General features: G+C 39.0%; 1 protein-coding gene and 1 pseudogene across 1 annotated transcript in view; one reads left to right on the top strand and one right to left on the bottom strand.

Annotated features, from left to right (window-relative positions):
• Positions 1-11834, bottom strand: part of Klk12 (kallikrein related peptidase 12) — a 32588-nt gene that overhangs the window by 17898 nt on the left and 2856 nt on the right. The gene's annotated exons all lie outside the window — the stretch shown is intronic.
• LOC116101210 lies at positions 2335-4772 on the top strand (annotated as a pseudogene).

The following is an 11834-nucleotide window of genomic DNA, read 5'->3' as shown; positions in this document are numbered from 1 at the left end:
AAAAAAAAAAAAAAAAAAAAAAAAAAAGATATGCAAAATCTCTAATCTATAAGAAAAAGTTATAATAAAAAAAGTGGCACACATCTTTTAAAAAAAAAGGAAAATTATCATCTCAGGCTGAAAAATAATTGATTCTGGTATAAATTACAGGATGCACATATAGATCACTTGGATCCAAAGATTGCTTGTAATTTAGTTATTTTTCCTGATACTCATTTTCCCACAGGAATTCTCATGCAGGGAGAAGATTACATCTTAGAATGGATATTTTTAGCACACAAACAATAAGAAAATTAAAGACCTATTTAGAAAGATTTTTGAATTGATGCTAGAAAGGAAAAATAAGACTGTCAATTAACAGAAATTGTGGTACCTTTTACTAATGCTGAAATTGCCTCATTGGGGGCAGAAAATGAATATGGTAAGAAGCTTGCAATAACCTTTTTGGAGAGATTAAAAACAAATACCCCCAAAGCAAGTGTGTAGTGGTAACTTAGCTAAGTGCTCTGGCTCCCAATGGATTTCATGCACGCACCTATCCAAGAGCTATCTGAATTTGTGAATGAAAGACACACACACACACACACACACACACACACACACACACACACCAGTTAATTTTAATATGCCTTGACTAGCTTAATGGCTAGGAGTTTCCAATTCTCCCCGATGCTTGCAAACACTCCCCTCCTGTACTCTTGAGTTAACATCTTTTAAAATCTGTATTTTATCTCCGCTACCCCAAACACAATTGGGGAAGTGGCCTGTGTGGCCACTTTCGCTGATTCTCACATGCCAGTGAGCCTTTAGGTCTGGTCTTTCCTCTTCCCTGTCATGACAATCTTCCTCTCCTTTCTTTCCCCTGGTTCCTAGCCCATGCAAATCCCCCAAGGTCCTATCTCAGTCTTCCTGTCCAGCCAATGTCTGTTCAGCAATTCTTTGAAAATCAAATCCAGCTGTGGGTGGGGAATCTTAGCGTCTGGGAACTCAGTCTTTGGGAGCCGAATTGAATTGAGACAGCATTAGAACCAATCCCTAACACAAGTGACTTCAGTTTATTAAAAGAACTAATTGGATTCTTTCTCATATACTAAAAGGGACACCAATTTCTGGAGCCCCTACATTCCATACTGATGCAAAGAAGTCAGGAAAGTCAGGCTGCAGGTCAGAAAAATTAGCAAAATGGTTCCAAGCCCTTATAGCTCAGTTCCAAAATTAGAGTTGTATGCCATTCTTATGGTATGATTAAATTTTCCTGAATCTTTTAGTACAGTTACTGATTCTCAATATGCAGAAAGAGTTGTTTTACATATAGAAGCCACTGAACTTATTTAGGTTAATTCATAATTAATTTTACTATTTATTCAACTATAACAAGTAATCAGAAATAGAAATCATCCATTGTGTATAACAATTATGAGATCCAATGCAGGTTTACTAGACTCCCTAACACAGGATAATAAAGAAATTGATCAGCTACTAATAGCAAATGTGTTAGAAGCTTCAGAATTTTATTTAAAAAAAACACCATCGTATTAGAATCAAAGGTTTAAAAAAATTTCTATCACTTAGCAACAAGCCAAGGAAATTATAAGGAAATGTTCTACTTGCTCTTTGTATAACCAAACTCCATTACCTACAAGTATCCAAAAGATACTCAAAGAAATTAAAGTGGGCAAATGGATATGTTCCATCTTTCAGAGTCTGGAAAATTAAGGTATGTGCACCATACCATAGACACATACTCAGGATTTCAATGGGCAACTGCTTTAAGTTCTGAAAAGGCTGGTTTTCCAATTACACACTAATTAGAAGTTATGGTAATTATGGGAATACTTGAACAAATTAAGATAAACAATACTCCAACATATATCTCTAATAAAATGAAATAATATTTGCATATTACCATATAAAACATATTACAAGTATACCACATAATCCTAAGGAACAAACAATTGTTCTAATCTTACTTAAAAGATGCTTAATAAACAGAAAGGGGTAACAAAGACTCCTAGAAATAGAACATAATGCTTTATTAACTTAAAAAAAAGAAATGGCAATGGACAAAAAAAACCAACAGCTGCTGAGAGACATTCAATTATAGGAAAAAAAACTGCTGAATTAGAACATTCCATCCATTTTAAGAATGCCCTAACTTCAGGATGAAAGGAAGAAAATATGTTGTGCTCGTGAAGAGGTTTTGTCTTTGTTTCAAAAGGAGAAGAAAAGCTATGCATACCATAAAAACTAATAAAGATTAGATTCAGACCTCCTGAAAATCTTGGCTACAGATATGAAGGAAAAAAATTCAAGAAGAACAACAAAACAGGTAACATGTACATGGATGTACGTGGCAACAGCTTTGAGACTGGCTGAGATCAAAATATCTCCAGTCAGGACTTTAGCAAAGCCTACCCAATAAATCTTGGTGGCTACCGAGTCCTCAGGATTTATTATGCCATCATTTCAAATGAAATGGATGAACGTTTATATTACAGTTTGGTTATATACTTCAAACTAACCTAAAAAATGGACACATGCCTTACCTGCTCAAGCAAAGATCAGAGAATCATCTTGGGTTGATCTGTGCACACAGCACATTCCATACACATGCTAATGTAGAAATGTCTATTACCTTTGAAAGTTTATGTTTGCACAGCAATAGAGTCAGTCAGATGCCAAGGAAGACAAGATAAACAGCCCAAATGATGCTACCTCACACACTACCTCAATAGCTGTTCCCTCAAGAATCTGTATCTAGAACAACTTCAAGATGGCTAGCTAAGATGGACAGTAAGTTTGTAAGTCGGAACAGACTCAGACTGCTCCAACCAGGACTTCAGTTTAAGCCTTGCACTTTCCCATCACACAGAGACTTGACAACAAATGATACAGCTAGCTTTCTTAGGACTTGGCCATTATCCTAATTTTCTTAGGGCTCCCAAAAGAGAACCCCCAAACAGCAAGAAGTAGTTTTAAAAGAATGATGTCTCATTCCCCCAAAAATGGGTGGATAGTTTTTGGTTGTCTGGTGGGCAATGGATGTTTGTTGTTGTTTTAGGGAGTTGATTACAAATTGTAAATGGTCTTGGTCAGGGAGGAAGTAAAATAAAGGAGGTTAGATTCAGGGATTCCTCTCTTTCCTTTCTTTTCTCTATTCTTCTTCCTCTCCTGTTTGGTGTTGCGGAAGGAGAATGAGAAGGGATGAAAAGAAAAAGGAGAAATATAAGAATAATAGGATAAAAGGGTAGATTATTGAATCTACTTTTAAACTAAAGAACATTAACAAGCCAAATATGTTTACATTGGTATGGAATTTTGTATATTTGATACAAATGTAAGATTTTTAAAAACAATATACTATGGCCGGGCGGTGGTGGCACACGCCTTTAATCCCAGCACTTGGGAGGCAGAGGCAGGTGGATTTCTGAGTTCGAGGCCGGCCTGGTCTACAGAGTGAGTTCCAGGACAGCCAGGACTACACAGAGAAACTCTGTCTCAAAAAAAATAAATATATATACTATACATATATATATATACATGCACACATACACACACATATTTATCTTTCAACTTTTGTTTAAGGTATTATACCTGTGCAACTCATTTAAAATGCAATGGAAGTACTCGTCCTTGACAGCTGTTATTGCAAACTGTGCAGGATAATTAAGAAATGCAAATTAGGATTCTCTTCCTCCCCCATATGACTCCTATTCTCAACTCCACCCACCCCAGCCCACTGGTGAAATCTATTCCATTTCCCATTGCCAGGGAGATCCTCCCATCTTCCTTATAAGCTCTCCGTGTTACTTAGCCGCCCTGGGCCTGCGGACTGTAGCATGGTCATCCTTCCCTCCACAGATACTATCCAGTCATAAGTGAGCACACACCATCTTCGTCTTTCTGGGTCTGGTTACCTCAGTCAGAATGACTCTTTTTTTCTAGAAGATAATTTTAAAAAGGACTGTTCTGTTGCCACCTTTGGAGCGGGCACTGGAGTTACAGAGTCCACGAAAGAGGAAGAGGAGTCACACCACAAACCCCCCTCTAGAGCATCACATTGGGTGGGTGATGGAGTCCAGGGACCATGGGCCAAGACCACCCTCTGTCAGCAGTTCAAAGGCTTCACCTTCAGAAGTGCACCACTCACAGGAAGCTGCAGCTACATGCCTCATTCCTTCCTGAAGTTGGAGCATCCTTCTTATGAACTGTTGAAGGAAAATGGCTATACCCAACAAGTGTACAACAAGTACTGTTGAAGGTGCTTAAGTGACAGAAAATGCTTGGGAATTGGACAGTCACAGGAAATGAATACCCTCTTTCGTTTTTGGTCCTTCTTCCTCAGCGAGCACTTTAATACGAAAGTGTATGAGGAATTTAGACAACTTGCTTGAGAAGATGCAAAACAGAATTACAGGTATGGGTTAGAATGCCTGTTCAGGTTTTATAGTTATTGGCTGTAAAAAAATTTCATACAAGAAATTTTTAAGGACTTTCAAGAAGAAACCAAAAAAGACTATGAATCTGACCAGCTATACAGACTGGAAAAATTTTGGACCTATCTGAAATATTCTTAATCTGAGACTTTGTCTGTCGACCCGAAACTTCAGGAATACCTCTACAGTTTTAAGAAGTTAGAAGACTTCCGTGTTGATCCCCCTACCAGTGAGAAATTGGGAAGAAAAAGGCATTCTGGGGAGGAGAATGTTCACCATACACTTCCATCTCACCCTTAAGCACCTCCACCAAGTGCTGCAGAGCCTGCACCTGCCAAGGAACTGCAATCCCAACGAGTACACCCAGGAGAAATCCACAGGAGCCCAGTGACAGTGTTGCCGTGGCCTCTGGGGTGAAGTACCAGGGAAATAGATGCTGACACAAAAGTTTTGTGTTCTTGAAGTCAACGTTGGCTTCAATGTGTATGTGGGTAGATCTTCTAATGTTTAATTGTGATAATCAGAAAAACAAAAAGGAAGGAAAATTGTAGTCTTTTTTTTTCTAGCAAGATGTATTCCACACATTTTCCCTGATTCTACAAACAAGGTCTGCTTGACCTGAGGAGATCCTGTGCCATCAGGTTATCTTGACTGTTTACAAGAACAAAATTTCTTTATTACATTCAAACACACGTGGAATACCTGACATTTCAGCTCATTCCTCTTATAGGAGATACAGTGTATTATATTCACCTCTTCTGTAGAACTCTCAAAGAGTCAGTTGTCTCCCTGTCAATCCATATTTGAATATGTTAAAAAGCAAGGGAGGATTATGTATATAAGTTTTAAATTCAGAAATGGATATGAAACATACATTTATTTTATTCTTGTATATACATAATTTGAAGTAAAGTTTCTCCTTTCTTTCCTTCTTTCTTTCCTTCTTCCTTTCTTTCTTCCTTTCTAGCAGACTGTACTTTAGTGAGGTCTGTGGCTCTGGACACTGCTTTCCCCAGGTCAGACCCAGTCACAGCTGCTGTGTAGATGCGGAACTTTCAGAATTGGCACAAGCTGGGTATGTAGACTCAGACAGACTGACTTTTGTGATTCTACAAAAACTTGCACATGTACCTGAAAACTGGGTTTTACTGGAGTAGTTGTGTAATTAAATGAATTTGTTTTGAATGTGCCTGCGGTTTACACGCGCATGTGGCTGTGTCACAAGCAGACACACAACCATTCACCTAGGAGTGCTTAGTGTTTCCATTTCATTTCTCTTTGTTTTGTCCTATACTCATAATTGTTTTCAAGAGATGTAATAAATCGATTTTTAAATCTTACTGCTATTGTAACTGACGTAAATAAATAGTAGTTTTAGTTTTGTGGAACTTAAATAGATTATTTTGAATTATCTGAAAAAAAGAAATGCAAATTAGTAGTCAATTACATTTATGGTCTTGTTATGTAATAGTTTACCTAATTACAGAAGTGAGCTTTATTTAGCCTCCTTTAGATGTTTTCTAAGTTAAACAGATAATAAATAGGAAGAAACAAGCAACATTTGCCTATTCAGATATACTACAGGGAGACAGATGGTCTTCAAAAACCTCAGAGATCTACAGAATATGGCATTTAAAGATACTTTATTAATAATAGGCTTTTCATGACAGTGAGACATGCCAGTTCCTGGCAACACCCCATTCTATTTTAAAGAAGACAAGTATCGAAGAATCTACATGTGGAGTTTGCTTTAAATGTGGCAAGCTGCCACCAAGCAAAAAACTGCTCTAGCTTCCACCGTGGACAGCAAGTTCTACAAACTTGACAAACAGGACGTGGAAGAAGTCAACTGCTGGGCTTTGGCAAGGACAACATAGGCAAGTCCTTCATAATTCCTGCTTCACGGGAAAGAATGTCATATACTGGGACAGAAGGCTGATACTCTAATGATGCAGAGATAGTCATTCATGTGACTATCTAGGTAGCCAGAAATCTATGTCATTTCTACAGTTTTGGAAGCTACTTGTTCTGAACTTTCTGTTTACTCAGGTAATATTTATCCTTCTTGGGTTCTGCTGGGGTTAAAGACTAGATAGTAATAATCTCACAATTAAGTTTAAGCTGTTTAAGATTTAAGAAAATGTTTTAAAGTCTAAAAAGATATCCATAGGTTGGTAAATGGAAGTTATGATACAAAAATGGTTTAAATACAGAACTCTGACCTCATCAAGACAGGATAGTTGATGGAGTACTTTCTCCAAGGTTGCCAAATACAAATGGACTGGACATTATGAATGTAATTTTTACCTGATAGTTGCATAATTGTTATTACTATATGCAGTTTATTAATATAAGAAAAAGAACCTTTGTTCAACTAAAAGGAGGATTGTTTTGTGCACTGTGTATTCAGATGCCAATTACTGTGTCCAGAGATTTGGTTGCAGTATGGATTGCCATTATTATTGAAGTATCTCCTGTCTCAATGTTGTGTGGCAATTATTCTCCATCACTTTTGACTGGTTAATAAAGTTCTGATCAGCCTGTAGCTGGGGAAGAGAGTTAGGGTGGAACTTCTTATCACAGTGAGGGGTCCTGGGTGGAAAAGAAGGAGACATTTCCAAAAAAGAGTGGCCATGAGGGAGTCGATGGGAACACAGATGGAGCAGGAGCAGCCAGGGTGAGACTAATATGGCAGGTAATGGGGCACAAGGCTGGATAGTAGGCAGCATAGTTGGGTTAGAATAGGTGAATATCCCTGGGATCTCTGGGGGTAGTTGTAGGTTCATATTGTTGTTCCTTCTATGGGGCTTCAAACCCCTTCAGCTCCTTGGGTTCTACCAACCAAAGAGTACACATGGAGGGATTCATGGCTCCAGCTACATATGTAGCAGAGGATGGCCTTGCAGGTCATTAGTGAGAGGAGAGGCCCTTGGTCCTGTGAAGAATTGATGCCCCAGTGTAGGGGAATGCCATGACAGGGAAGTGGGAGTGGATGGGCTAGTGAGCAGGGGAAGGGGGATGGGATAGGGCAATTTTCTGAGGGGAAATGAGGAAAGGGGATATGCACTGACAACAGACTTGGGACCTTCCAGCTACAGATGAACTCTCTTGCCAAAGCCAAATGGTTGCTGAACTTGGGGGAAGTTATGTGATAGTAAGGAAAACATAATGTCTATCTAGAATTAATTAATTGTTGTCCAAAACTGATGTTTTACCCTCAAACTGTATCATCCATGGAAAATTGATTCTATAATCTCTTGCCTTCCCTACTTTCCTCACCTTCTAGCTTAATTGTGTTACTCCTCTGTCCTATGATTTCTTCTGATACTTCCACCCACCCAAAATTTTCACCGCAAATGACACAGTCACTCCAGGGCCCCTATACTTATCCCAACATAGTAGACAGTTATTCTAATGACACCTCTCTCTTAAAAACAGAAAGGGGGAAATGTGGGGCAGTGTGAGGCAGTAGTCGGTTCAGGTAACTTAAGCTCAGTCGAGTATTTGGCTTTGAGCCCTAGACCCTTGTGGACAATTTCTGCTTGCAGAGGGTGGAAGGAGCTTGGCCATAATTCCTGAATCTTTGGTTCCTGTTTCAGTCACAACCCCTCACAGCTGCCCCTCCAGGATATGTATGCTCTATCAGGCAGACAATGCCCCAAGTTCCCAGCATTCTAGCTGGACCCTGTACCCAGTCATCTGACCACAAGCCAGACATGCCACTCCCCATGCAATAAAAGGGATGGTTTGCCCCCCCACTCTTACCCTCTCTCTTGCTCTTTGTCTGCTCTTCCTCCTCCTCCTCCTCCTCCTCCTCCTCCTCCTCTTCCTCCTCCTCCTCCCCCTCCTTCTTCTTCTTCTTCTTCTTCTTCTTCTTCTTCTTCTTCTTCTTCTTCTTCTTCTTCTTCCTCTCTCTCTCTCTTCCTCTCTTTCTCTCTCTCTCCTTCCTCTCCTTTCCTTCTCTCTACTTGACCAGCCTATTTTCTCTTTCCTACAATAAAATATCTCATTTATACATTGCCTCCTTTTTAACTAACGTGCCATGCAGCAACAGGTTGACACTGGGGAGAGAGAGAGCCATCAGCCTCAGCAGCATGCCCCTGCCCTTGGTACAACAATTGATCATTAATATCTCTCAATATCAGTGGACTCAATTCCCCAATAAAAAGACACAGATTAACAAAATTCATGTGAAAACAGAACCCTCCTGCTGCTGTGTACAAGAATTGTACTTTAGCACCAAAGATAGATATTACCTCATAGAAAGGGTTGGAAAAAGATTTCCCATGCAAATGGGCTCAAGAAGCAAGCTGGCATAGCCATTCTAATATCTAACAAAATAGACTTCAAACTTAAACATAAGAGATGGGGAAGGACACTTTATATTCATTATAGAAAATCCATCAAGATAATTTCTCACTTCTGGGCATCTATGTTACAAATGCAAGGGCATTTGTAACATGAACCATTACTAAAGCTTAAATCATACATCAAGTCTCACAGGTCAATAGTAGTAGACTGCAACACCCCATTCTCATTAATGAACAGGTATTCCAAAGCAAAACTAGACAGAGAAATAACAGAAGTAACAGATGTTAGTTATGACTCAAATGAAGCTAACAGATATCTACAGAGCATTTCACCCAAACACAAAAGAATATACCTTCCCAGCACCTCAGGGAACCTTCTCTGAAACTGACCATATACTTGGTCACAAAGCAAGTCTTAACAGATACAAAAAATTTGAAATAACTGTCTGTATTCTAAGACCACCATGGATTGGAGCTGGATTTCAACAACAGAAATAACAGAAAGCCTAAAATAAATAACTCATGAAAAGTGAACATTTCTCTATTAAATGAACACTGGGTCAAGGCAGAAATAAAGAAGAAATTGAAAACTTCCTAGAATTCAATGAAATGAAAATGAAGGCACAACATACCCAAACTTAGGTGATATAATGAAGAAAGTACATAGCAGTAAAGGCCTTCATATAGAAATTGAAGAGATCTCATACTAGAACTTAACAGCACACCCAAAAGCTTTAGAATGAAAAGAAGCAAACACATCCGATAAGAGTACATGGCAGGAAATAATCAAACTGAGGGTTGATATAATAAAATAGAAACAAAGAGAATGACAAAGAATCAATGAAACAAAAAAGTTGGCCCTTTGAGAAAATCAGCAAGATAGAGAAATCCTTATCCAAACTAACTAAAAGGCAGAGAAAGAATATCCAAGTTAACAAAATCAGAAACAAAAGGGGGACAAAATAATAGACACTGAGGAAATCCAAACAATCATTAGGTCATACTTTAAAACCTGCACTTCACAAAATTGGTAATGGGAAATTTTCTTGATAGATACGACTTACCAAAGTTAAATTAAACAATTTAAGTAGACATATAACCCTTAAGAAAATAAAAACAGTTATCAAAAGTATCCCATATAAGAAATGACCAGGGCCACATGGTTTTAGTGTAGAATTCTACAAGACTTTCAAAGAAGAGCTGATGTCAATACTCAAAATATCTCACAAAATAGAAACAGAAGAACTAGCAAATTCATTCTATGAAGTCACAGTCACCTGATACTCAAATCACACAAAGAGTCAATAAAGAAAATTACAGACCAACTTCTGTCATGAACATTGATGCAAAAATACTCAATAAGATACTGGCAAACTAAATCCAATAACATATCAAAAAGATCATCAACCTACTGAAATATGTCAATGTAATCCACCACATAAACAAACCGAAAGAAAAAAAAAAAACCTACACAATCATTTCGTTAAATACTGGAAAAGCCTTTGAAAAATACACCCCCATTTCTTGGTAAAAGTCTTGAAGAGATCAGAGATAAAAGGGACATACCTAATCATAATAAATGCAATATAAAGCAAGCCCTATAGCCAACATCAAATTAAATGAAGACAAACTCAAAATAATTCCGCTAAAATCAAGGACATGACAAAGCTCTCCCCATATCTGTTCAAAATGATACTTAAAGTTCTAAATATAGGAATAAAACAACTAAAGGAGATCAAAGAGATACAAATAGGAAAGGAAGAAGCCAAAGTCTGTCTATCTGTAAATGATATAGTTGAAGTAGAAACTTAAGGGTGCTTTGGAAGGTCTGTTGTATCAGATATGTTTTGCTCAGGCAGACACATGAACTTTTTGCTAAAGCAAAAAGAAAGACTTGTAAAGTAACGTTTTACTGAAGGAGACATAGATGAAAGGATGTTCTGCTGAAGCAAGCACAGAAAAGGATATGTGGTTGTACTGGCTGGTTTTGTGTGTCAACTTGACACGGGCTGGAGTTATCGAAGAGAAGGGAGTTTCAGTTGGGGAAGTGCCTCCATGAGATCCAGCTGTGGAGCATTTTCTCAATTAGTGATCAAGGGGGTAGGGCTCCTTGTGGGTGGTGCCATCCCTGGGCTGGAAGTCTTGGGTTCTATAAGAGAGCAGGCTGAGCAAGCCAGGAGAAGCAAGCCAGTAAGAAACATCCCTCCATGGCCTCTGCATCAGCTCCTGCTTTCTGACCTGCTTGAGTTCCAGTCCTGACTTCCTCTGGTGATAAACAGCAATGTGGAAGTAAGCCAAATAAACCCTTTCCTCCCCAACTTGCTTCTTGGTCATGATGTTTGTGCAGGAATCGAAACCCTGACTATGACAAATTGGTACCAAGAGTGGAGTATTGGTGTGGCAACCTGACCATGTTTTGGGGAGGACTGTGGAAGGACTTTGGAACTTTGAGCTAGAAGAACCACTGGTTGTTAATAACTCTGTGGGATGTTCTGTGGGAGCTTGGAAGATCATGTTGAGAACAATGCAGAGATGGAGGCCTGGCTTGTGAAATTTCAGAGGGAAGATTAAAGACTCTTATCAGGGCCATGTTGTTTTGAATGTGAAGAGTCTGTGGTTCTGGTTAGCTGGGGCTGAAGTATAAGCTGTGATTAACAAGATACCAGAATGACTAACGTGAAAACTTTGCATTACTGGGACTATTGATGCTGGTTAGCTGGAGCTAAGAAATTAGTGGTGATTAAGAAGAGACCAACATCATTGAGGTGACATCTCCTGGGAAGTGTTTTCTGAGAGCACAAAAAGGCTGTGTTCCAGAGATAGCCAAGGTTGTACCTCGTGCTGCAGCAGGACTTGGTAATGTGTAAGAGTCACCCAGGTGGTACTGGTTTTGACAGCACGAAGGGGTCATGAAGAGCAGCTGAGGCTCGGCACAGTGACAGGCCATGGAAGGCCATAAGTGAAGGTGCAGCCTCAGTTGCAATTGATGGCCCAGGACTTAAGGTGTCATGCAAAGGAGATGAGGCTTGGCATCATGAAGACAGTCTATGAGAGGCTATTGGTAAAGCCTAGTTACAGCAGTGTTTTG

This window comes from Mastomys coucha, unplaced genomic scaffold (genome assembly GCF_008632895.1).
Source record: "Mastomys coucha isolate ucsf_1 unplaced genomic scaffold, UCSF_Mcou_1 pScaffold21, whole genome shotgun sequence".
Taxonomy (NCBI): domain Eukaryota; kingdom Metazoa; phylum Chordata; class Mammalia; order Rodentia; family Muridae; genus Mastomys; species Mastomys coucha.
Note: the sequence above shows the minus strand (reverse complement) of the source record. Positions and strands in the feature narration are given on the sequence as shown.